This window comes from Haliotis asinina, chromosome 7, assembly GCF_037392515.1.
Source record: "Haliotis asinina isolate JCU_RB_2024 chromosome 7, JCU_Hal_asi_v2, whole genome shotgun sequence".
In the NCBI taxonomy this organism is placed as follows: Eukaryota; Metazoa; Mollusca; class Gastropoda; order Lepetellida; family Haliotidae; genus Haliotis; species Haliotis asinina.
In genome coordinates, this window is record NC_090286.1 from 34,029,768 (window position 1) to 34,053,623 (window position 23,856).

The 23,856-nt window shown below is 39.5% G+C and overlaps 1 protein-coding gene across 1 annotated transcript in view; it reads right to left on the minus strand.

Moving 5' to 3' along the window:
* The window catches only part of LOC137290861 (orexin receptor type 2-like), a 71,208-nt gene extending 54,531 nt beyond the window's left edge, over positions 1–16,677 (minus strand). Inside the window, exon 1 of the mRNA XM_067822025.1 lies at positions 16,364–16,677. The gene's annotated coding sequence lies outside the window, so the exon portion shown is untranslated. The remainder of the gene's footprint in view (positions 1–16,363) is intronic.
* Positions 16,678–23,856: the final 7,179 nt, after the last annotated feature.

Sequence of the window (23,856 nt, forward strand, 5' to 3'; positions counted from 1 at the left end):
TCGTGGCTTTGACTTCAAAGGTAGTAACTCGTGTTCATACATTTGATACCCGGATCAAGATTTTTTTTCGTATTGTGTAACTTAGAAAAGACACAGATACCATGACTGTATTACATCCTAATGGGTACATAATGATACCACACTGTCACACACTGACAAATGAGACACATCTCCCGTTTCTTAACCAAATACCACTGTTCAGTGTACCAGCGTTGCTTCTTGTGCAAGACATGGCGTTTGACTCTTTCGGCTTTAGTGCAAGAGAGTCCAACAGTTCTGTATGACAATCATTTCGCCTGGGTATCATTTGTCTCTAAATTGATATGGGAACGCTGGAATGTATAACGTTCACCTGTTACACTGTATGTTTAACATGCTGAGAAAGCCATGGCGCATCATTCAGTACACAAGGTTTTGGGATGAAGAGGTGAAAGAAAGGCCTCATTATGCCCATGTGCGTTGAGTAGTACTGTTGAGTGTTAACGCGATCCAATCTTTCTTCATTATGTTTATGACTTTCTGTGAAAGCCTCTTCTCCTACTCATCACCAGTAAATTTCATGGCAATTGCCTGCATGAAAATAAGCATTTTGCACATGTCGGGATATAATTTAAACATACATATAATACTCTCATAATAGGTCCATCACTGTGCACGGAATGAGCAAGTGAGTAGAAATACATTCTTGGTAAATTTACTGCCGGTTACAGCTTTGTGCACTGCATGTATGTGTAAGTAGTGACTTCCAGCATCTGCATTCATGGGCACGTGAATCAGGACGCGTCTGTAGTGAAACGTAAGCGTAAGAAGACTTAAGGTGATGATAGTATCAGGTTGGGAAACTATGTTATCTATCTATATTACATGTGAACATATGCCACTATACACAGAGTGGAAACTCCTAAAGCATAATGATGACACAATGGCGTCGTTTCTGTGGATCTTCGGAGCATCTTTTGCGTTTGCAAGTTGGCAATCATGCAATTTGATAGAGAACATCTTTTTCAAAATAACAAGTTTACGCATACGAACAGCAGGCTATTGTTGTTGTGTATTGGCTTCACTGCTGTTAAGAGCTAGACTCAGCAACCTTACCAGTTATATGAAGGCGGCCTGTAAATAAGCGAGTCTGGACCAGTAAATCCAGCGGTCGATATGACGAGCATCGCAAGTAAGATACGATGACATGCGCCAAACAAGTCAGCCATCCTGAGTACCTAATCCCGTTAGTTGACGTTTACAAAAAAAATGATTTGTTGCTGAAGATCGGTTTTTATCATCACTGTACTAATGCTGGGATAGACGGCCTACCTCTCTGACTTGTACAATCGTTATGACTTTTTCTTCCATTCGTTGTTAATGAACATCTAATATCATCGGATTATTGCAATTATTGCCATTATTAAAGGTAAAGATGTACAGATTGTAAAGTCTGAATAGAACCCAGTGTCGTGGCAATATGAATCTCATTTCGTATTGTTATGACATGTTTCATGCTCGATATTTTTATATTGTGATATCGTCGGGTGTTTGTCAGATCGGATGCTTCAAATGGTGTCATTATGCATATAAAAGCATGAGGCATTCACATATTCTTACTTTGATGACTGACGGGTAACACTAACATATTTAAGTTCATATATCCATCTGATTGTGAACACATTTTATGTGTTAACAAGACATTTTGTTTGCGTATATGATTTCACATTCCACAACACATTTCAAAGTTACGCCCCCTGTTGTTTCGGTATGGGCTGGGATTGAGTCTGTGGGATGGTGTTGCTTTGCTACACTATTCTGTGTTGCAGAATTTGTTTCCTGGTGATGCTAATATTGTTTACTTATGAATTTATGAGAACTGAAATAAATATGTTTATGCTAACTGAGAGTGAAACGTGTTATATTGGTGGCTACAATTTGTCAGTAAATTACCAATGCTAGTAATTTCTAATTGTTATGTTGAGTCCCACTTGGGATTTACTGGGTTAGATGGCCGACTTTGTGTGCAGGCGGTTAGGTGCCTGACTCAAACAGTATGGGTGCGAATCCGTAGCAAAAGTACTAGAATCTGTACTTTACTGAGAAAGTGTACTCTCAAATATATCATATGTTACATTTTACCACTTTCTAAATGACAATGTGTGTCCCTAACTGAAAGGTTTCCACACCGACTATTCTATACTTCTGTACTCCCAAAACGAAAAAAATAATCAGTTCTTAAATATCTAAAATGATATTATGAGAATGTATTTACATTCAAACTGAAAGTAAAAGTAAAAACATAACGTTTTACCCGTTGATAATGATAACAGGCATCGGAAGTTAATTACCTGTTATTTTAATAATTCTCTTTATTTCCCACTTTACGACGTCACAGAAAATATCTTACGAACATCACGACTGGGTGCAAATGAGATTGTGCGTGGCATAGTAGAGAGCATCATGGTATACCGTTTCACTTATAGACACTTATCAACAGGTGTGTGTTTTTAAGTATGCCATTACTCCATTTGTAATTAGAACCAATACATCAAAGTTGCGAAAGATATCCCGTTGGTCTGATCATTTCAATATTGCTAAAATATGCCTCTGGTGTTATTGGTCTTCATGCATTATCCTGAGTATTACGAAACATGAAACCGTGGAAATTTCATTTAATATCAAAGCAACGTGGGGTCTTTAGAAAAGACTTGTTATGCCTTGATCGCAGAAACTACTTCCTTCCCTACACTGGTGAGACCGCCTTCGCTCTCGAATTCTTCGACCTTCGTCCACGCCATCGACGTTGAACACGAAATTATTGCAATAAATCTATCAGACTATAAACACCACATACCTAATTGACTTCCTCTAAATACGTTTTCAACTCTTTTTCCTCTTCTTTCATATAAGGAATTTTTACGGTTTAGCCAGTATGATAAAGCGATATATTGCGGTAGAGCATCCGTATTATAAGTGTTAATAGGATTTGGAAAGGCGTAAAGAATTGGTTTCTACTAAGCATCATCACTTGCCAGCATTTGGCGTGATGGATGGGGAGGATTACGTAAATATTGTACCTCACAGAGGACTTACGCTGCAAGTTCTGCTTCATTAGTGAGAAGGCCACCCATCCGTTTTCTACTCAGACACTTGATTGGTTAATGATTTTACTTGATATGTATTGCAAGATAAGGGGCTTATTGACCTCAGTGTTGCCATCCTTTGATCACCTTAAAACCAGGAATCGCGGATAAACAAAATACCTGCCGTCAACATCTATTTTTGCATTCTTTATAATTGCCTATAGCTAGATATGAGTATTGATGGAACGTTAACAGATGGCTGTCCAGACACGCTGTGTAGGAAGGAAAATATTTCCGGACTTAATCTGTAACTGACTGACACTGTACTTAATGAGAGACTTTGCAACTGAGTGAGTGAGTGAGTGAGTGAGTATGGGATCTATAACTGATTGGCTTTGTGCTGAGAAACTGGAGCATGTAAAACGACGAGACCGATATTAGTGACGGAGTGAGTGAGGGTGGAATCTGTAACTGATTGACGTTGTACTGAAAGGTAGGAGCATATGAAACGATGCAAGTGATAATAGTGACTCAGTGAGTGAGGATGGAATCTGTAACTGGTTGATTTTGTACTAAATGAATGGAGCATGTGAAACTTTACAACTGATATTAGTGACTGACTGAGTGAGTGAGTGAGGAAGCGAGCATGGAATCTGTCACTGACTGACTTTCTATTAAGTGATTGGAGCATGAGAGACTTTGCAACTGATATGCTGTTGTCGATTGAGTGAGAGAGAGTGTGAGAGAGTAATGAAGCTGACTGACCTTTTATCAAAGAAGCATATGACCATACTGGAGCAACTGAACATTTTCAATTGATATTTTAACTTTGGCACTTTACGTCGTCGAGTAAGTGAGTGAGTGAGTGAGTGAGACCAACCTTTAAACTTGATCATGTTCGTCAAACAGGCGATCACAGGAATGATGTTTAAGGAATATTCAACACGACCACAGTAAACCTAGGATTGCAATCAGTACTCTCCTCGTCATTTCAAATTGTCTTCTTCATATTTAATGTCATTTTAGAAGGAATGTTTGTTGATTGAGTTACGTTTACCATGTAGATATTTGAACACACCTTCATAGTTGAACTTAATGTGATTGTCAGATTCAGTTGAAATAACGTATTCTATGTTACATATGTGTACGTTATCATTTTATTTTACATGCTATTTATTGTTACATTAAAATCTATAGTCCTGATGTTCAAGACACTTTCAAGGTATAACCGAATTACTAAAATAACTGTAAATACTAATGTGAATTAACATCGCCTTAACCTGAACTTCTTCTCAGCAGGATGTATAAATGGCTGATTATCATCCTGCTGATTATTGGTGAAAACCTAGTGCACTGTAATGTAAAAGTTGTTGATAAGAGTTTTGGTATGTTACGCTGTGACAACTGGCAACTAATTTAGTTAACTAAGCAGTTAATTGAAATTTGACATGCAACGGTTCTTTTAGTAACCATGCAAATGGTTGTTAGTGATGCTGCTGCCATTAGAGCAAGGCACGCGTGCCTTCCTCCCAAACAGACAGGCTGCTGCATGCCATCGTACCCACTTGCTAATGCTGTCGAGCACTGGATTGTATGTTCCTGACTCGAATGTGTTGCGGGCGATTGTTCACTGAGTCATTTAACAGCAAAACAATGAACTAAATTCACAATACAGAGGACCTCGAAAAGTGTTTAACAATATCTTCATGCTTCAAGGAACTTGGAAGGAAAACATGTTACATATTTGCTCATGTGTGACACATAGTGTTAACACCACTCTGTCAAGAAGAAAGTTTCATAACACGCACATAAATTAGTTTTGGTCGTACACTTTCATCGCCTATCGACGTACGTGTAGTATCTAATTATGTCTAAACAGTTTGACATTTCATCCAAGTTTTAATCATCACACCTTCACCAGCGTGACGTCACCCGACCCAACAGAACTCGTCAACGAACGTGATCCGTGAGCTCAGACGTTTGAACGCTGTACAGCTTCGGGCAATATGTCAAAACTTGGCGCCACCAAACGTAGCAACTTCTTTGCAACTTACGTTACAACCGGAAATACGCAGCCTTGTAATTAGCACAGGCATCCGTATGATCTTTCCGTTGTAGCCTATTTGCAAACACCGTGCTTGAGATAAGTTTTATGAGTTTCCATCAAGTAAATGAGTGTGTTCGGTGCTATTTATTATGAATTATGTCTTTTTAGTGAAGGTAAGGGGCTCATATAGCAACGTTACACAGCAACGCTTTCAGCGCGTACGTGTTTGTCAATTTTTGAAATTGTTGACACGATTCAGTTTTTGTGTAAAGATTATGTGCAATCTTTGCTTGGAACTACATATTTATGTTTGTTCCTGTATTGAATCCTTTTAGTCAGTTATTATACTATATTATCATATCAAGTTGATCAGCTAGGTTAAGATGAATATATTATCGCATTACTGGTACATATGCATCTTATTATCTTGGGTTAATTACCAATGTGTCACGACCATACCTGTATGAATTAAACAATACATATTACAATTCTATTCTTTAATCAAGCTGGGTCTCTCTGCTAAACCACTGTCTTAGTTTAATAAATGCTTCTGTTGGCTCATGCATGTTAATTCACCGTTTAACTCTTAATTTTTCGTTGTCTACAAACTGACTATTTATTCATCAGTCACCCATTTATCTTCATGTTCTATCGAACTATTCTTCCGCCCACCTTCTAAACCAAATATGTCTTACTCTTTTGTCACTTTTCTCGTTTAGTGTCTTTTCATACGTTATGCCCAAATACTACGTACAGTCCTACCATCCATCCCTATGCCTCACTCTCATTCAGCTACTCTCATCCTTGCCCCATTACGTTCTAGCGGCTATGAATCCACAAGTCATGTTTTCTTGCTGAGGTCTTTCTATTCGTGAACGGTCTATTCACCCACCCATCCAGCTGACACCGTCGCACCTTCCTTAGGGATCCTTGCCATGTGCCATCATCATCCACGCCCTGATAACAATAATCCGCGCCCTGCTCATGGTTATTATACACACGTTCATTATATCAGTACGTGAGCCACGTCTCGTCTTCCAAAAAGAAGTTAATTGCATCATTAAGGCATACGTCCAACTACCGCAACTGCGTTCCGGGCAAGCCACATCAATACATAATACCATACCTTTGTTCAGAATTCAGTGGGTGGCAAACGCATGACGTTCATTATTGAGAGCTAGCATAATGCATATCTCACTCTCCAGTGCAACGATCGCCTATTCTCCTTTGCGATGAATCAATCAAGAAGAGTTGGATGGTATTCAACAACGAAGAGGTAGGCCTGGCTGTGATGTCCCGACAAGTAGTTGTTTCTTTTACTACCCATGTGTGTCATGATATACGAATAAAATCAACAAATGCATGACAACTCTAATTGTGTATCAGTGATAAACGCTGAGAGAATGGACCTGGGATCCTGATTTTACTTGAACGATCTAGTCACAGCAGTCCAATGAAAGGAAGATCTTTTTTGCACGTTGTACGTACATACGTCAGCGCCAGAACACACTTAAAAAGAAATTTATTTGGATTTTATGATGTTTTCTATTCTCATACTAAACTAATTATCACCTACATGTGCAGCTTTCTATTATTTCATTGGGATAAAACAAATTAACGAATTAATAGCAGCCGCAGATTTGACAAGGTGCTTGTTGTGAAAGGCTTCTGAGTTACTTTCTGATGAAAGAACACTGAGTCGTCCATGCAGCTACATGACAGATGTCCCTGACCAGACTGTATCGTACATGTGTAACTACAAGCAATTGCATGTGTAGTTCGGCTTCATGGAGTTAAAGAGCACTTGTAATTCCAGTATGCGTGTTACGACTAAAAGGTATTTATGAAAACTGACCATCTGGGTGCCACTGTACAAAACACTGTATTGGTGCTATCATAAATCTATCTCAGGTATGCTAGTTACGATCACCCCAAAAGTTATCTTCTACAATGACACCTTGATCAAATTAGGTGTATAATACCATAATCCAATAGTGGACTTTTTCCCAACCCACAAACAGAGCTTGAACAATCTCACAGCCCCCACCCTCCACCCACACACCACACCACACGTACACACCCTTTGGCTTTACAACTGCACAATGATTAGGTATTCCAGGTTGAGATACCACAATACTTGAAAGTACTAATCGATTTCTAAGTGGTGTATGTGTTATCAGTCGGTTATACTAGTTTTGATTTACTTAAAGAAGACAGTGAGATGAGTATATTAAGCTGGTAGTTCCACCAGTGGAGCAGCTTCAGAAAGTGATGAAGCGTGAGAACAATTCCACGGATATACAACTTCTTGTTTTGTACAGGCGACGTTTCGACAGAGATTCTAATGTCGTTGTCAAGAACGAAGCTGTATATCCATAAACATTGCCCCCATTCTTCATCTCCTCATCGTCTAGAATGTCAATCAGAGAATCCAGAGAGCGATGTCTACACACACCGATGCTGGTCGCCGGGAACACACGCCATGACATGAGTTTAATTGGGAAATTGCTAACTTCCTTTTTCGAAAACGGTATCTTGAACAGAAATAGTGGGTCTTGTCAAGAGCAGATTACGAAAATATTCCAGATAGGTTAACTGACAGAGTGTCTCAGTGTTTCAAGAAAGCTATTCATTATGAAGTGGCAAACTAGTACGTATATCGGTAACAAGATGTCTCAAATTCTTTCGGAGGGCGACGTGTCCAGGCTGCATCGTGTTTCTGGTGTATATAGTACCCATGTGAGATTTGGAAGTTTACCAACTCGTTTATACACGGTATTTCGTTTTACCAGGTGTAGCCATCATGTCTGTCGATTGATGCCATACATACATAGTCTTGAACGAATGGCTACTAAAATATGCTCTGACAGATTTCTAAGAGTCAGATTAGTATCAGTACTTCGTGAGAATCACACTACGTGTCACAGTAAAGTAATGGGTGTGCTGGAAAATCTACACCATATGAGTAAATCATGAGAGTCTTCATGTAGATTACACTACAACATGCGATATTCTCGACCATGCACAGTAAACCAAACAATAGAATATACCTGAATATCCCCATGTCCTTAACACTAGCGCGCAATCCATGTCTACGTGGATCACAATACAATAACACAAAGAAAATAACCCTGACCATCTTCACCAGTTGTAGCCAACGCAAGGAGTTTCTTGACTGAGTACATAACACAAGCACAAAACGTCTTCTAAGGTGTCTCTCATGTTCAGCCCTAAATGTTTCCCCAACTATATATATATATATTCCCTGAATTTATGCATGTACAATGCACTAACCCAAAGGTTTTTGCTTGACTGTCTGCATGTTCACTGAACATATGCATGCACAATACATTAACCCACATAGTTTTCCGGCTATCTGTACGTTCCCTGAATATATGCATGTTCAACACACTAACCCAAAGTGTTCCACCGACAATCTACACGTTCCCAGAATATATGCACAAAAATTCATTAACCAAACGAATCCCTCACTATACCTATATGTAGTCCCAGTGTACTGTACATGAATATGATCCTGGATACACCTTGTGCTGGAATACTGAACCTTTATGTAGCCTTTGGCATGAATGGGTAAAGTCTCCGCGACGTTACGTGTAATGTACATGCTAGCCAGACGGCCGCTTTGCTCTCACACCAGAAATGGACTTCACACAGCGTACCCATTTGGGGAATCGAACCTGGGTCTTACAGGATCGCCTGGACATCATCTGTTGGAGCCGGACATGTATAAAAGACATCTACCTCAGCTATTGGAGTTATTTATGTATAAAACTTTGTGTCATGTTTATGTCCATAAAGTCGTGACATCTGTCTATATCTAAAACGTCCTACAGACATCTTGCATAACAAATCCTATTCACATGAAGGCTCCAAAATTGTCTTGGGATCGAATCCGATCACGTTTGATATTGATATGTGCCATGTGAGGACGGTACTCTTTTCATGGGTTTCCCCAATACGATCGACAACCTCAATATATGAAACGTAACCCCTCACACAGCACTCAGCAACCGCAAAGTCGAACCCAGCCTTTTACAAAATGTACTTGACTCCTAAGAAAATATCCCAATTGTAAAGGCTGAAATGAAATGTTCCACCAACAGAGAAAGGGACGACTGATTAAAGAGTATTCCCATTGACCAGCGTCATGAGAAATAGAGCAGAGACCTTGTTAACCAAGAAACCATTGATCTTAGTGTCCTCCTCACAATGATGCCGAACTGAACCCAGCATCTTGTCCCCCAAATACAATTAGTCCCGCATCACCAACATCCATCCACGATGTACCATTTGTCACGTGTATATCGTGTCTATTATGTCCCTATATGTTCTCTGAATGCACAAAAAGTTCCACCCTTCGCTTAAGTCCATATACACACTCGATACATACCGTAAAGATTAGAAAACTGTCAAAATTGATACTGAATACGTGAAAACTGAAGCTTATGTACATTTAATACCGGACAACCTATGTCTGTACACTAGTAACAAAGTGTCTACAGCTGGTCACGTACAACCTTCACAAATAGTATATCCCGATCAAATCAAGAACACAACTGTTTTGAGCAATAATATGGCGATGGTCATGTGTGGAAAAAACGTGAATCTAACAAGAATAAAAGAGACAGAAATCTCTTTAATGTCACAAGTCCATAATCAGCATTTATCAACCAACTTGCTCAAGCTAATCGAATGATAAAGTATAAGAATTACACATCTCTGGGACAGGTTTTGGAAACCCTGTTGCTGATATGAACCCTCAAACTTCATCCCGAACTCGTCAAATGAGATATATTATAAGTTGTTCATTGGTCGCGAGGGAACATAAACACACCTCGAGGGTACATGAGCCCATGGACCCCGAGGAACCAGTGAAAAACGTATTTATTTTACCGAACACCTGAATTTTAATTTGGAAGTGTTTGAAGCACTTCTGTTAAATGCGAAACGAATCGCCCTTTTGCAAACGACACAAGGTAAACAGATTTGGAGTACTCCCCCTTCCATCGATTTTCAATCGCAAACCATCGGTAATTTCCGTGCTTGATGCGTGATTCAATGTTATTCGAGGCAAAGAAGTACTACCAAGAAGCACCAGAAGAGTTCGGAATTCCCAGCGGTGTACACTGAAAATAATACGTCTCCAGTTAGCAGGGTACATTGAAAATAATAGAATAGCGCTTAGCCAATCAGAAAGCGACATTCATGTGTGAGGTAAGATAAAATAGTATAACCCACATCTAATATAATTAAGTGATACACGGCAGAAATGACAGGTCTCAGCCGACTGTAATGTGCACCCTGTACTTAATTATCGATACTAATTACACGGGCTCCGAATGCGCCGGGAAGAGTTGCGAATCATGCGTACGGCGGAAACACAAGATCTTCAATTAACCGGATGCGGGTTTTCGGGTGTCGGGTTTGTCTTTTTCACCAACGATCATTTCTGAAACCTGCATTACTTCCTGCATCATTATACCCACACACCCCACACACCTTGATGTGTTTGGGCTAATGTTCAAACCGACCCAAACCCTCTCCGACGCTTGGAAGTAGAAATTGTTCTCAAAAACATTATTCGCTCCCATCTTGTCAATTATCTTCCATTTACAGTTAATAGGTACTGGGTGTCTACTTTGAAATACCTAACTGTAATTGTACCAGACGGGTTTTATGGAACATTTATACTTCACCACAGGAACGGCCAGGTAACCGATTATGTGTTGCATGGAGAAGTACTTATCCTACCAAGACTGTCAAAGTTGGCATTACGTCAACACTCACTCATTGCGTGAGAAAGAAAACCGTCAACAAACCCTCCAGGCGTTAACAATGGACTGCTTTATAACCTGACTTACATATACTCCCTGACTTACATATACTTCCTGACTTACATATACTCCCTGACCCCTGACTTACATATACTCCCTGACTTACATATACTCCCGGACTTACATATACTCCCTGACTTACATATACTCCCTGACTTATATATACTCCCTGAATTATACAGGTAAAGGTCACTTTCAGGCCACGTAAAGCAAAGTGAGCGAGTGAGTGAGTTCATATTTAATGTCACACCGGCAATATTTCAACCATATCGTGACGAGAACATTTAACACTGAAATGGAATGTATGTACACTATAACAACCTGTCGACGATGGACAGTAAAAATACTAGAATATCACAAATATAAATATAATACTAGCATGTAGAAATAAAACACAATAAGACAATACAATATATAACACAGGCTATAGATTGTCAACATCTGATGGTAGATCACGACACTAGGGACCAAGGGGACTTACAGTCCCTTGGCTACCTGCATGGACCCAAGCTGGATTTACACCATGCCTTCAGCCGCTGGCAAGTGTACGAGATGCTAGCCACTTTGATAACAAGAATACTACGATTAAAAACTCGGTAGAACTAAATTTACATCGAATGTTTTGGGACTTACGTACCAGGACTTAATGCAAAGAGCTGAAAATTGTATGAGAGCGGGATATAACGTATGAGAGCGGGTTACTGGCGATGAGACCGGCTTGGTTTAGATGAGAATGAAATAGGGTAATTGGCCATATATTCCCTAGGTTCTATACGAGAGATCACATTATATTGCAGTCTCATACAAGCGGAATGCGGTTATATTAAGTGGATCGCCCTTTAGCAGAACTAAATACTACCTCGGAAATCATAAGTGTGGCTACTACAAACGCACATAATGATTATAAATGAAGACTAATACAGCTAGTTAACGTTTACATATTTTGTTGCTGATACAAGTAGACATTCATTACGTCAGGAAAAGCGATTTCTCACTCCGTTTCTTATACACCCTTGAGAGCTTTAAGTTGGTTTTAATGCAAGTGTCCAGTACAATATTCATAATGTCACTGAACCAGAGCAGTCAGACCCATATTTACGTAATAGAAGTAGAAAGTGCGTCTATTCACGCGGGAAGCTTTAATAGAATAAATATAAGTTCTTTTGTTGTGTTACCAAGGCGAGTCCCAAGGCGATCATAAGGAACTGACCATTAATATTCAGTGGGTCGGAGGTGTTGGTCAGTCGTATTGTTTATGGGCGAAGTAGGATTTCCTTGGTCGCATTACTTTCCGATCTCGTATTTCAAGTAAATGATATATCCTTTTACAAAACGTGTTATTCTGTTCTACTTACCTCGTTAGCCTATTTGTTTAAGGTACCACAATCCACAATTCCAACCTGTAATCTTGGGTTGGAATCCTAATGTGGATGATGGGGTATCCTAGTGGTTAAAGCGTTCCCTCGTCGCGACGTGTGAAACTCGGTTTTGGTGTCCCTGTCGTGTTACTGCTTAAACCTAAAACTCACTCTTTGAATCCTGATGCATGTTTCGAGACTGATCATCGGCAAACCAGTTCTCGTGGATTGTGACCTATGTACACTTCTTCCATAATTATTATATCATGATGTTTAAACAGCGCACATATCCACGCACCTAGTGCTTGCTCAACGCGGTGGTATAGTTTTACCTCGAGTAGTGGATGCCAAGCTCAACGGCACATTGTATTATCAATCTCAGCGCCCTTGGGAGTATACAACTCTGCCTTGTCTAATGTGGCTTCCTCATCCTAACGAAGCACCCATTCACAGCTGGGTGGAATGGGGCATATAGTCACAGTACTTTGTCCAAGTTCCCGGCACGTCACTGCTGCGTTTGTTGTTTTTTTTGTTTTTTTTTTGAGGATTGTATACTGTACACTTGGGGTCTGAATCTGCACACAAAGAGTTTTACACCTGGTGACAGGTGGGCTCGATCCTGACACCTCAACCTCGCTGGCGCTTAACCAGCTCGCCCACCGGATGTAATTTACTGAAATAACCGAAACGCCGTTCGACTTTGTTATATACCCATACAAATATTACCAGTAGTAATATAAGGTGCAATACGGATGACGAGGTCAAATTATAAATTGCACTCCAGAATCCGCATTGAACCCCTGCCTCTTCTACTTTCTCCAAACTTCGGCAATAAGGTGTTTAATAAATATTTAACGTCATATTAGTTCATTTTGATGTTCTATCTTCTCGTTCAAAACAAAACATCCAAATGCAGGAATGTGACGTTCTATATAAGTATATATCCATGACGATTTAGTATTGAGTATCAACATCCTAAAGCTTCTACAGGATCCAGGTATCATTCCTTGTGTCTGTTGTTTAAAGCAGTCGATGAACACGCTCTGATTTGTTTTCCTACATGGACAAAAGATGTGTGATGGAGTTCTTGAATGGAGTGATATAACCTACGTCGAAGTGGTGTTAAAACAAATCAAATCTTTCTCTTTCTCTTCCGGTTCCTTCATTAATTTATAATGGTCCTCCGCTAAATCAAATTTTCGGATTCATCAAAGGCTTATTAGCTGCGAAATTAACACGTGTCTAGAATCTTATGTATACATACATAATAAATAGAGTATATCAGCGCACTTCGTCTTTTCAATTGTTTTCTTTGATAGGGAACACCCTTCGGGGACCCGTATTGTCAAATGGTCTAGTGTTAGGTCGGACGCGTCTGCTAATCCCCTTGAGTCAATTACACAACCGACAAGAATAGCTCTGTTAGGTGTTGACTTTCATTAATCCTTGTCACTGCGCATCTTCAAAGAGGATAGTGACTTCTAGTTGTAATCGAAAGAAAGAACTGCAAATAAAACATTGCATAATCATAATAACTCACTGCTAAAAGCAGTGTCCAGTTTGACGTGTTGCAAGCCATTTTTATTGTTGTAAGCCCGATAAGTTGCAACGTTTCATTGTTAGATATAACTGAGGACTTGCCCAAACGTTCAAATAAAAATTGTGTATAAACTCGGGCTTTTATATAATGGTAGCTACGCCCCTGCCAGTAGATGATTTCGACTACATGATTCATTGTCAAATATTGATTTCACCAGGTGTTCGAGAAACCAGTGAGGGTTTCCAGCCCAGTTAACACATCCAAAATACATGCAAAGGCAGATAATTTTTGTACTCGAGCACGGCAGCATGGCGCATGTCAAATAAGGTTATTGCTTTGGACACCATACCACTGACATATCAAATTTGGATTGTCCTCAACATGACTACTACGAAAGGCTTTGAAACAGCAGCTACTGAGCTGGGAAAATTACCACCGGGCTATTATTTAGCCCCCCAATTGGTCGTAATGATTATAAAGACGACATAACCTTCCTCTTCACAATGTCCCATATTGCACAGTGTGAAGCGGTATAAACACTCAATATCATTGATCTTAGAGTCATAGGCTTACGTAATGTATCCAATACAATTTAAGCACCTTGCATTTTTATGCATGGCATTCAACTGTGACATGAGGTCAAAGCCTCTATATTTTGTTTTGCTGTATTAGAGATCAACGCGCTGTTGTCAGGGTCATGGTGTATTTTCTCTGATGTTTCTGGTGGTTATCAAACACGTAAACATATAGAAATAAAACTGCAAACCGCGTCCATGTTCTGTCAGGCACAATTTCTGGTCCGGCTGTTTGTCTGGGATACAAGCAATAAAGTACAGACATGCCCATCCCTGAGCATGTTTTCAATAACAGCCACATCTGTAGTTAGACGTCATACACCCAAGTATTGCCTGGTTTCTCCAACTCTTTAAGATCCAATCTATTACAACCTGAGGTTTATTTACAAACTGGCTTACCCTTACACAAAGTGCAAACCCCTTGAGAATATATTACCAATCTGTTTCGACTCCTCTGCTAAACAAATCCCACATTGCTGTTGTAGTTAACGTTAGACCGAAAGACCTGGAAAACCATTCAATCACGTAGTATATATGAAGTAAACGGTAATCGATCTTTGACGTCTACTCTTCTCCCGTCAGATAACTGATACAAGATAACTGATAACACACACTGAGCAATCAGTGGCCCATATGATAAATGGAAGCTTTCTTTTGTTTGATCGATATCACGCGTTATTCATTAACTTAATAGTCTTGTGTCTTAATGTCGAGGGTAAGATATGTGATTAGTTTCTTAAAAGCGAGGTTCCCTACATAGTTTCTTAAAAGCGAGGTTCCCTACATAGTTTCTAAAAAAAGCGAGGTTCCCTACATAGTTTCTTAAAAGCGAGGTTCCCCACAGTATGGGTGCAGAATGTATCTTTAAAAACTTTTGTGAAACATCAGTATGCAATGGAGACAAATGATATATTTAAAAATGACTATTCTGATACATTTGTTTGTTGTTTAACGCCACAAATAGCAATCTTACGATTAACATGGGTTGATGAAGACCAATTCTAACCCGGATGTTCAAAGGTACGATTCTAATAGTGATTTATAAGGGAAGTGTCAAACTCGGTCATAAAAGAACAAGAGACTGCTTTATTATGGTGAAAGAATGAAGGCAAGGTAAAATATTGATACTAGCCTTTATGATAAATTTAACGAGCGTCAGGTTTCGCCTTGCTGCCAAATCAAACGGCCGGGGGGACATTTATGACCATCGTTTACAGCACCTGGACGCTTACACCGTTAAACGGCTCTTTGATCGCTTCTTCAAGCACTGGAGTGAGGGTTATTACAGCACCGATGGGGCACACGAAGTACAATTAACATCGAATTAAGTTTATATCCACAAAAGTAATGAACCGTTAGCACGTGATGAAAGTGAGAAGGTTTCATTGGTATTTCAGGATAGCGAAATTACAATTAGCACATTGGGAGAGCAGTAACATAGGCGGTTTAGCTTTATCAGTATGCAACATATTTGGAATTTCACTTTCTTTGTAAAGTACAAATTGTAGTACTTTTTGGGTTGAGTCCCATCCGGGATTCGAACCCACAGTATGCTTGTTTATGTATCACACGTCCAAGAAACACATAGACTGATGAATTCACGGGCGTGATTAGTTAACAAGGCTCAGATAACGGATTGAAAATTCTAAAATTATGTTCTCAGAAAAGTTATAAAGAGTTACAGTTGGTAACAACGTGTATTGTTTTGAAAGTGTAACAAAATAAGAACAAAAATCCCAACAGATTACTTTTTAACGAGCTGATGATATTCTCCATCTAAGCATATATTCGTTGTGGTCATACGCTGAACCGTCTAGAAACAAAGCAATTACTTCTTCTGAAGTTTTCGTACAAGAACAAATTCTTGTTAACAGTGTAGATCTGAAGATCGAGGGAGTATAGACATTAAAAAGCTCAACCTACCTTCGTTTGCAAGAAGGTTTCATCTCGAGGAACACACACTTCACAAAGCAAATGGCTGTAACATGTGTCTTGAGATACGGGATTTCGATCGAACAAGGATAGTGCTGTGAGGCTTCGCACGGGAGATGCTCGCTCACCAATATCTATCCGCCCGGGAAAAATCCACCATACCGTGCACGTGTTTCCTGGTGCTATCCCGACACGCTTTGCAGCTTTCCAATGTCTGGGTAACAGCATGCCTTGAATACTATGAAGAGAGAATATACAGCTTAGAATGTTAATCAGGGTTCAGCCATTGGCCAACGAAGTCGCTTGATCTAAACTCCACGTGGAACAGAGCGAATGAGAATTTATTGGCGAGGCGGCGGGTTGAGAGAACCAAATCAACGTTTGGTGATATTTCCTCCGGTGACAGACTTTTGTTGTTCTGGATGTTTCGGGGCTGTCCGTGCCTGATAGGTGTTCGTGTGTCAGCTGTTACATCTTGCTAATTAGTCGGCTTGGTCATTAGTCCAGGTGACGTACTTCAGCTGCGACCGCTTCGTGAGAGAAGCTGTCTCTCAGCGCTGTTCTTTATGAAATCTGTTACCGTCTCAGTGTTCTTTTATCAGCTCATATCAGAAGCAAACCTGGGACCATAAATCGATTCACTGTGGTAATGTTATTATTTTCATTTCGAACAATTTATTAAAGTATGATGTGATAGGGATGAGTACGGTTTGCCCAATAGCATTAAATACTAGCTTGATGTATACATAATGAATTTACCTTGCTGAATCAAAGCTTCGTTTATGTCCAGCAAATTACCAGTTGTTCCAACCTTTGCTATTTACATATTACCACCGTTCAATTCTTAATAAAATTGTTTGCCCTTAAAAGATAATCAGTTCTAAATTGCATGCTTCCGAGTCAAAAGTGATGTCCCCGCATTCACTTATACTATCTATTCCCAAGAGTTTTTTAGATTAGCAGATGACGTGCCTTTGCATGTGTTTCGGACGATTACCGCCGATAGCGCTAGCGTAGGACACACTCACCCTGAACACCCGGTGTCATCGCTGTTTAATACAGATTCATACACATGCATTAATGATAGATACGGAATCACTTTTAGTGAGTGTGTAATATTATTTCGTTGTACGATTTTGATTAGAACAGTATCTTAGTAACACCAAGGCGTCAAAGTACAGTGGTGCCGGTCTCAGATTCGACCTTGGTTACACTTACGAGCACCTGTAAACACAGTTCTAAACGTAATCGGTGCGAACAGAAAGTCAAACGTACGTGGATTTGTTTTGTACATTGCGAATTACAGATGTGCTTCCCACCTTTATTTCTTGTAGGTATTTACCGCAAATTACGGATGTGCTCCCGCCCGTATTTATTGTAGGTATTTTCTAAGATTATGTAATGTGTGGTCACTAGTGAAAATACCTTATTATAATTCCCAGAGAGCAAAAATATATCTGTTAAAACATTCGCTGTGAGATTACACTATTGATTATTTAGAGCGAAACGTCACATGAACACACATCAAAACCTGGATATTTGTTATTCAATTATGGTGGAGCTGAGAGGCTTAACCAGTGACCTGTTTCGTTTAGATCACACGCAGCAGTACAATCGAACCACTTAAGTTATGAAGCTAAAGTCATCAGAATGCCTTTTCATATATTAACATGTGTAGCAGTTTCAGGTCTCATCTATCTTTAACTACAACCTACATAAACCTTTTAAGAAACATTGAATTTTCTTGACAAGCGTCCCTCATAAATTCAACACAACTTGTAACCACTCACAATCGCGATTGATCTTGCAATGTTTTATAGCGCAGTAGTAAATATTGTAACAGACTCAATTACACATGTCTAAGAGGTTTAATTAATGACGGTTGGATCCCTAGGGTCGATGTGAAGGAATCCATTAATTTCAGGCTTGCCTCGACAAGATATTTGCTATTTTAACAGATCTATGTAAGTGCATATAGAACAAATAGAAACTTGTCGCCTCTGATATCTATGACTCTAGCTACGTTCTTATCATGAATCTAAGCTGCTGGATGGCGTTGTACTTTCGATGACAGTGATATAGTAACAAGTGGTGGCAGGAAAGATTGTTTCCAGCAAGACCAACAAACATATCGCAGTAACAGCAGCTGGGTCGATTCCTGTTCTGGAGAGGGTCAATTGGGTTTAATTCCCATTTTCAAGGTTAGCAGGCATTAGATGATACCACAGGACCTGTTTATGCATGATATATTATAAGCGCCAATATCTGGATCACCTGCTCAAAGGCGCTTTCTTGTCAACTCGACCATTGGATGTCAATCTCAAACGGTACAATTTGCAATATCAACTCCCTGGGGAACATACAACTTTTGGAGCCACTAGGCACACATTCACAGCTGGGTGGACACGGAGACATAGTCACAACATTTTGTCCAAGTTTACTGCACGTTGCTGTACCAGCAATACGTGTCTACGCGTGTTCATGTGGCCTCCATCTGATCAAATACCAACGTATTTGGGGGTTCTTGTAAGTGCACATGGCTGTGCACTGTACATGGCTGTGCACTGTACACTAGTGACAACATTGAAGGAGTCTGCACATTAAGTTGACGCCAAGGTTTTTACACCCGGTCACAGGTGGGCTCGATCTCGTCACCTCAACCTCGCTGGCCTGGAGCCTTAGGCAGATCGACTACCATATCCCCACTTTGCGCTGGGGTAGTGGTTAAAGCCTTCAGCCGTCACATGGAAAACCCGTGTTCGATTCCTCACAAGGGTATCCTGTTGTCACCTGTTTCTATCTAACCCCAACATCATTCCGTCCACCCACAATACAACTGGGACGGTGGGGCAGCCTAGTGGTTAAAGAGTTCGCTCCTATGCCGAAGGCCCCGGATTCGATTACCCATATGTGTATGAAGCCAATTTCTGGTGTCTGTAGTCGTGATATTGCTTAAAGATTCCTCAAAGCGTGCTAAATGTCACTGTTTGCTTCCCCAGCATTCAGACATCTGGATATAAAATCACGGCAATATTTGAACCGATCAAATGATCATCAATTGACAGGTTCGCCTATTCATCTTTGATGCAATGGAAACAGCACCACAGGAAATGGCTACTTAGAACATATTCAAGTCGTGTATTCAAAATGTGTGTATATATATATATTCCTTAATATGCTAATAATTACTTATGTACACATTTCTAGATATATGTACTTGCAGTTGTATTCAGCTTGACATAAACCAGAGCAGGATATAAAAGCATGCACCAATTCATGAACACAATGCTTTGGTCCCGTGTCGACACAGGGTAATTTGTCCAGTTACCGGAGAGTACCTCTCCTCAACCAATTGTACACAAATGGAGACGAAACTACCAAATGATTTTATCAAACTAACACCCCAACAGTTCTGAATGTTAGAATGGTTTTGTGCAAGTGACATATATTGTTGGCTGACAGCAATGGTATCTGGATAAGAAAGACAGATATGCACAAAAAGACCACCAAATTGATGAATTCGGATATTCAAAACGGAGACATTTTACATTCAGATCTCTGTTAGAGTCTTAAAACGTTAGTTACGTCGCTATATTGGTAAATGTTTTAGTTTTAGTGAGGGTAAATATGCAATGCCAACACCAACCCACCCACCCAACACGCCTCATCCCCATTTCCTTATCTCACCACCATAATATCAATCGGACAACAGAAATGTTGCATGCTGACCTTGTCATGCATGTCGGTACAAATGAATTACTGCTATTTTCAACCTAAAGAACATTTCTGTATACAATACTATTTCATGCGCATTAGAGTGGTTTATGAATATCTAAAATCTGTGATCATGTTAAAAAAGCCGTTATTGATGAATCGGATTATTTTCAAAATAGAAATTATGTGATAAAATATTTTACACTACAAATATTTTCTATTTGAGATTTTCTTACTCAGTTACCAGAAATTGAAACAATGCCAACCAAAAAATAGATGCGTGCTTTCAAAATAATTCATAACCGATACTGAAAATTGCTTCCTTCCAACATGACAGATAGGAACTCTTTGCCGCGTCGACATAATCATCTAAAAACTCTAAACGGAAAGCAATTTACTGGCGTTAGCAGGTCGAATGTAAAAACAGTTGACAAGAGCACTGTAGTGACCTTACAAAAACATAGCTTTACCAAAACAACTTTAGCAAAACAGAGTTTTGGAGCTTTCACACCGAATTTTAAACATCAATAACAGACAACAATCCACATGAAACAGATATTAGTTTACAATTAAATATTTACTTCCGAATCAAAGTAAACGTTTGGCGTCAGTATGCTGGTTAAAATCATGAAAGGGAAGTTGTTCACAAACTAGATCGAACAGGAGCTCTTCTCCTTGTTATTCCTTGAGGAAATAGTTAAGACTTTGAGGATGCTTCTTAGTTCTGAATTGACAATTATCTTTTAGAGCAGGTCAATTTGCCAAATACGTGTCACAATCTACCTCTGAGATTGCATTTAAAATGTAAATAGATATAACGTTTGGATTTCCTTTGAGAGATGGAGCACGCAAAGACATGCGCCTGATTGATTATGGGTTCTGGACGAAGTGACTGATCCGTAAGATTTAACATGCGAGGCTCCGACTTTTTGTTTGAACACTTCCGATATTCACAATGATTTGTGACATTAATTGCACCACTCATTGTACGTTGCATATAAACACAGTACGCAGTGACCAAGTGGTTTGACAGAAACAGAAAATATTACACATGTTCCGTGATGTTTTGTCATTTCTTTTGATTCTGTTATGTCATTTTTAACTGATTTGACGAATATTCCAGTAATTAGTTTAGTTAGTGATCGTCACTGTTAAAAATATGAAACATGAAACGTGAAACATCAGCAGGTTTTGATATCATCTTCGTTGTCGTTATGATTGATGTCACAATCTTTTTAACATCTTTAAGGATCTCTGATACCCAGATATAAAATCATAATATACAAGTTTTGTATCAATAGGGCGAGTATTGTATCATGACATCTGCAGGGTCACCAGGTTCAATGAAAAGAAAATTGTCTTTAAATATAGCAAGTCATGAAGGTATATGCCTACATAGTGCCCATGATGGTGCCTTATCTTTGCCTATACGTCGTATGCCCCAATTTCACATGGAAGTCTACATAAGGAAGTATAACCTTTAACATGCTGTTTCTCAATTAACTTCAAATATACGTTGCTTACATTGCTGACAATATGTACTGGACCTCTGAAAATATGAAACCGTGTCTCCGGGTATGTATAAGATATAACACAAAATAAGAAATGATCTATGGACTTTCATCTTATTATTTCGTGAAGATTTTGAGATCCCAGATGTAGACATGTTCATAGCTTTCGTTTTATCCACATGAAATGAAATGGTTTGGCTTGCATCGGAAATGATTTAACGTGAACGGTTTCTTCTCCCAAACAATCCTTGTAGGTTCTCTTGGTCGGTTATTATAATATTACTGATAACCTTTACACACGTCACTCAGGATTTGAGAATGTCGAGACTTACGTTCAAACAGACTGACTTATAGGGATCCCCAGCGATGTTGACTAACAGGTTAAATAAATGAGTAAGCATGTCTTGACACTAACTTCTATCTCCCACCTTCATTGCTGTCATCCGTTCCGTAAGGGTTATTCCAGGAGAATGACACGACAGATTGCTGGAATGATAGATGAGTATGACAATAGATGCATCCAAGATTGCATCATGGTAATATCGAGATGTCCATCTGCTGGCTGCGAGTGTAGAACGGGGGATGTTCTTCTCGGCTCCTCGTGGCGGTACATAGCTAAACTGTTACAGGAGAAGAGAACAAAGAGGAGTACCTTGAACCATATCTTTCCATCTCGGTTTGAGGAATCCTAGAGACACACGGCACAGTTTCTCGTGGTTATTAACAAATAAACGATCTGAACAACCCAAGAATAAACAAACCTCCCGTGGACTTTAACATCTGATGGAAGGGTTATCTCAGCAGACAAAAGCAAGAAGTTCAGTGTTAGAAGTATTACATTTTCGTGGAACAGGAACGTCTTTGAGGTTTGGTTCCTTTGTATCATCATGTTTCCATTTAGTCCTGAAACTTGTTACAAAGGGAGAATGAGCGATTTGGAATCCACGTTGTCTTGAATTTGGTGAGTATCAAACTGGAAGTGACGCATGTCTTTGAAGCTTACTGCTTTCATGGAGCGGACGAGCACAGGTAGTGTGCAAATGAACAAAATATTTTGAAGGCGAGATTCGAAAGTTCTTTATCTGATCATGTGACCCCAAGGGATGAAAACTGTTGCGTTCCTTAGATACTAGCGAAAGTTGAGCCCCTTTCATTAAAAAGGAATTGACACGGAAATATACTGTTATGAAGATTTCAGTTGTTGCACACTGTACTGTACTGCAGAGAGCACAGTGTCTGTACATCTGTACTGATCGAAAGTTTGAACATTGCCTTCACAGTACAGCTGATAATCATCATTGTATCCCTACCCGAACAATCGGTTCTGCCGTTTCTAGAGACAATTTATTACGTGTTTGTCGTTCTTACAGATTAGTCAAAGGCTAATACAACAGTGTCATTCACTGTGGCAAGTAAAATGAAAGTCACGATTCTACATTCCAGCTATTACATTCTTGCACTGAATACAAACTTGTTGGACCTCGTCATCCAGTCGTCATTGTATAATATTTCGATAAAGAATCACAATCATATCAACGTTGTTCAAACATTTGCGTGTCTCGACCGACGAAAAACTGCTTACAGTACACCTCATAACATCAAACAGAAGTGTCACAGTGTCAATCTTTTGACTTGAGTTTATGAGTGAGTGAGTCAGGATTTACAATATTTCAGCGACATCGTGACTGAAACACTGTCATCGAAGAACAGTAAAATCAACTAGAATATTACAGAGAAACTAGTATTGAATCTACAACCTTTTAACTATAGAAAACAACACAATAGCGAAACAGGATATAGATCAGCTGAACAACTGAAGGTAGAGATCACCATAATAGGGACCATGGGAACTTACAATACATTTGCGTCCTGCTTGGACCAAGGTCGATTTACACCGCCCCTTCAACTGTTAGCAAGTTTCCACAACCTAATCATAAATTAGAATAACAATGGCATATAGTCTAAGGTTATAGTGATGTGTTTGAATTTACCTTGAATGTTTTGGGACTGACGTACCTTTTTTATTCAAATCCAGACGCCAGCTGATTTACGATCATTTACGCCCTCTAATCCGGCGTCATTCTAGTCCGTATTTCGTCACACCAAAGACTGCGCAACTGACTATTTGTACAATAATGAATACTCTTTTAACCGGCATCTGGAATCTTGGCTCTCCTGGTGATCGGCTGATGGCCAGAACGTGTAGTAACAGCACAGCCGATTATCATCGATATTTAGCTCAGTAAGTGCATGGATAAA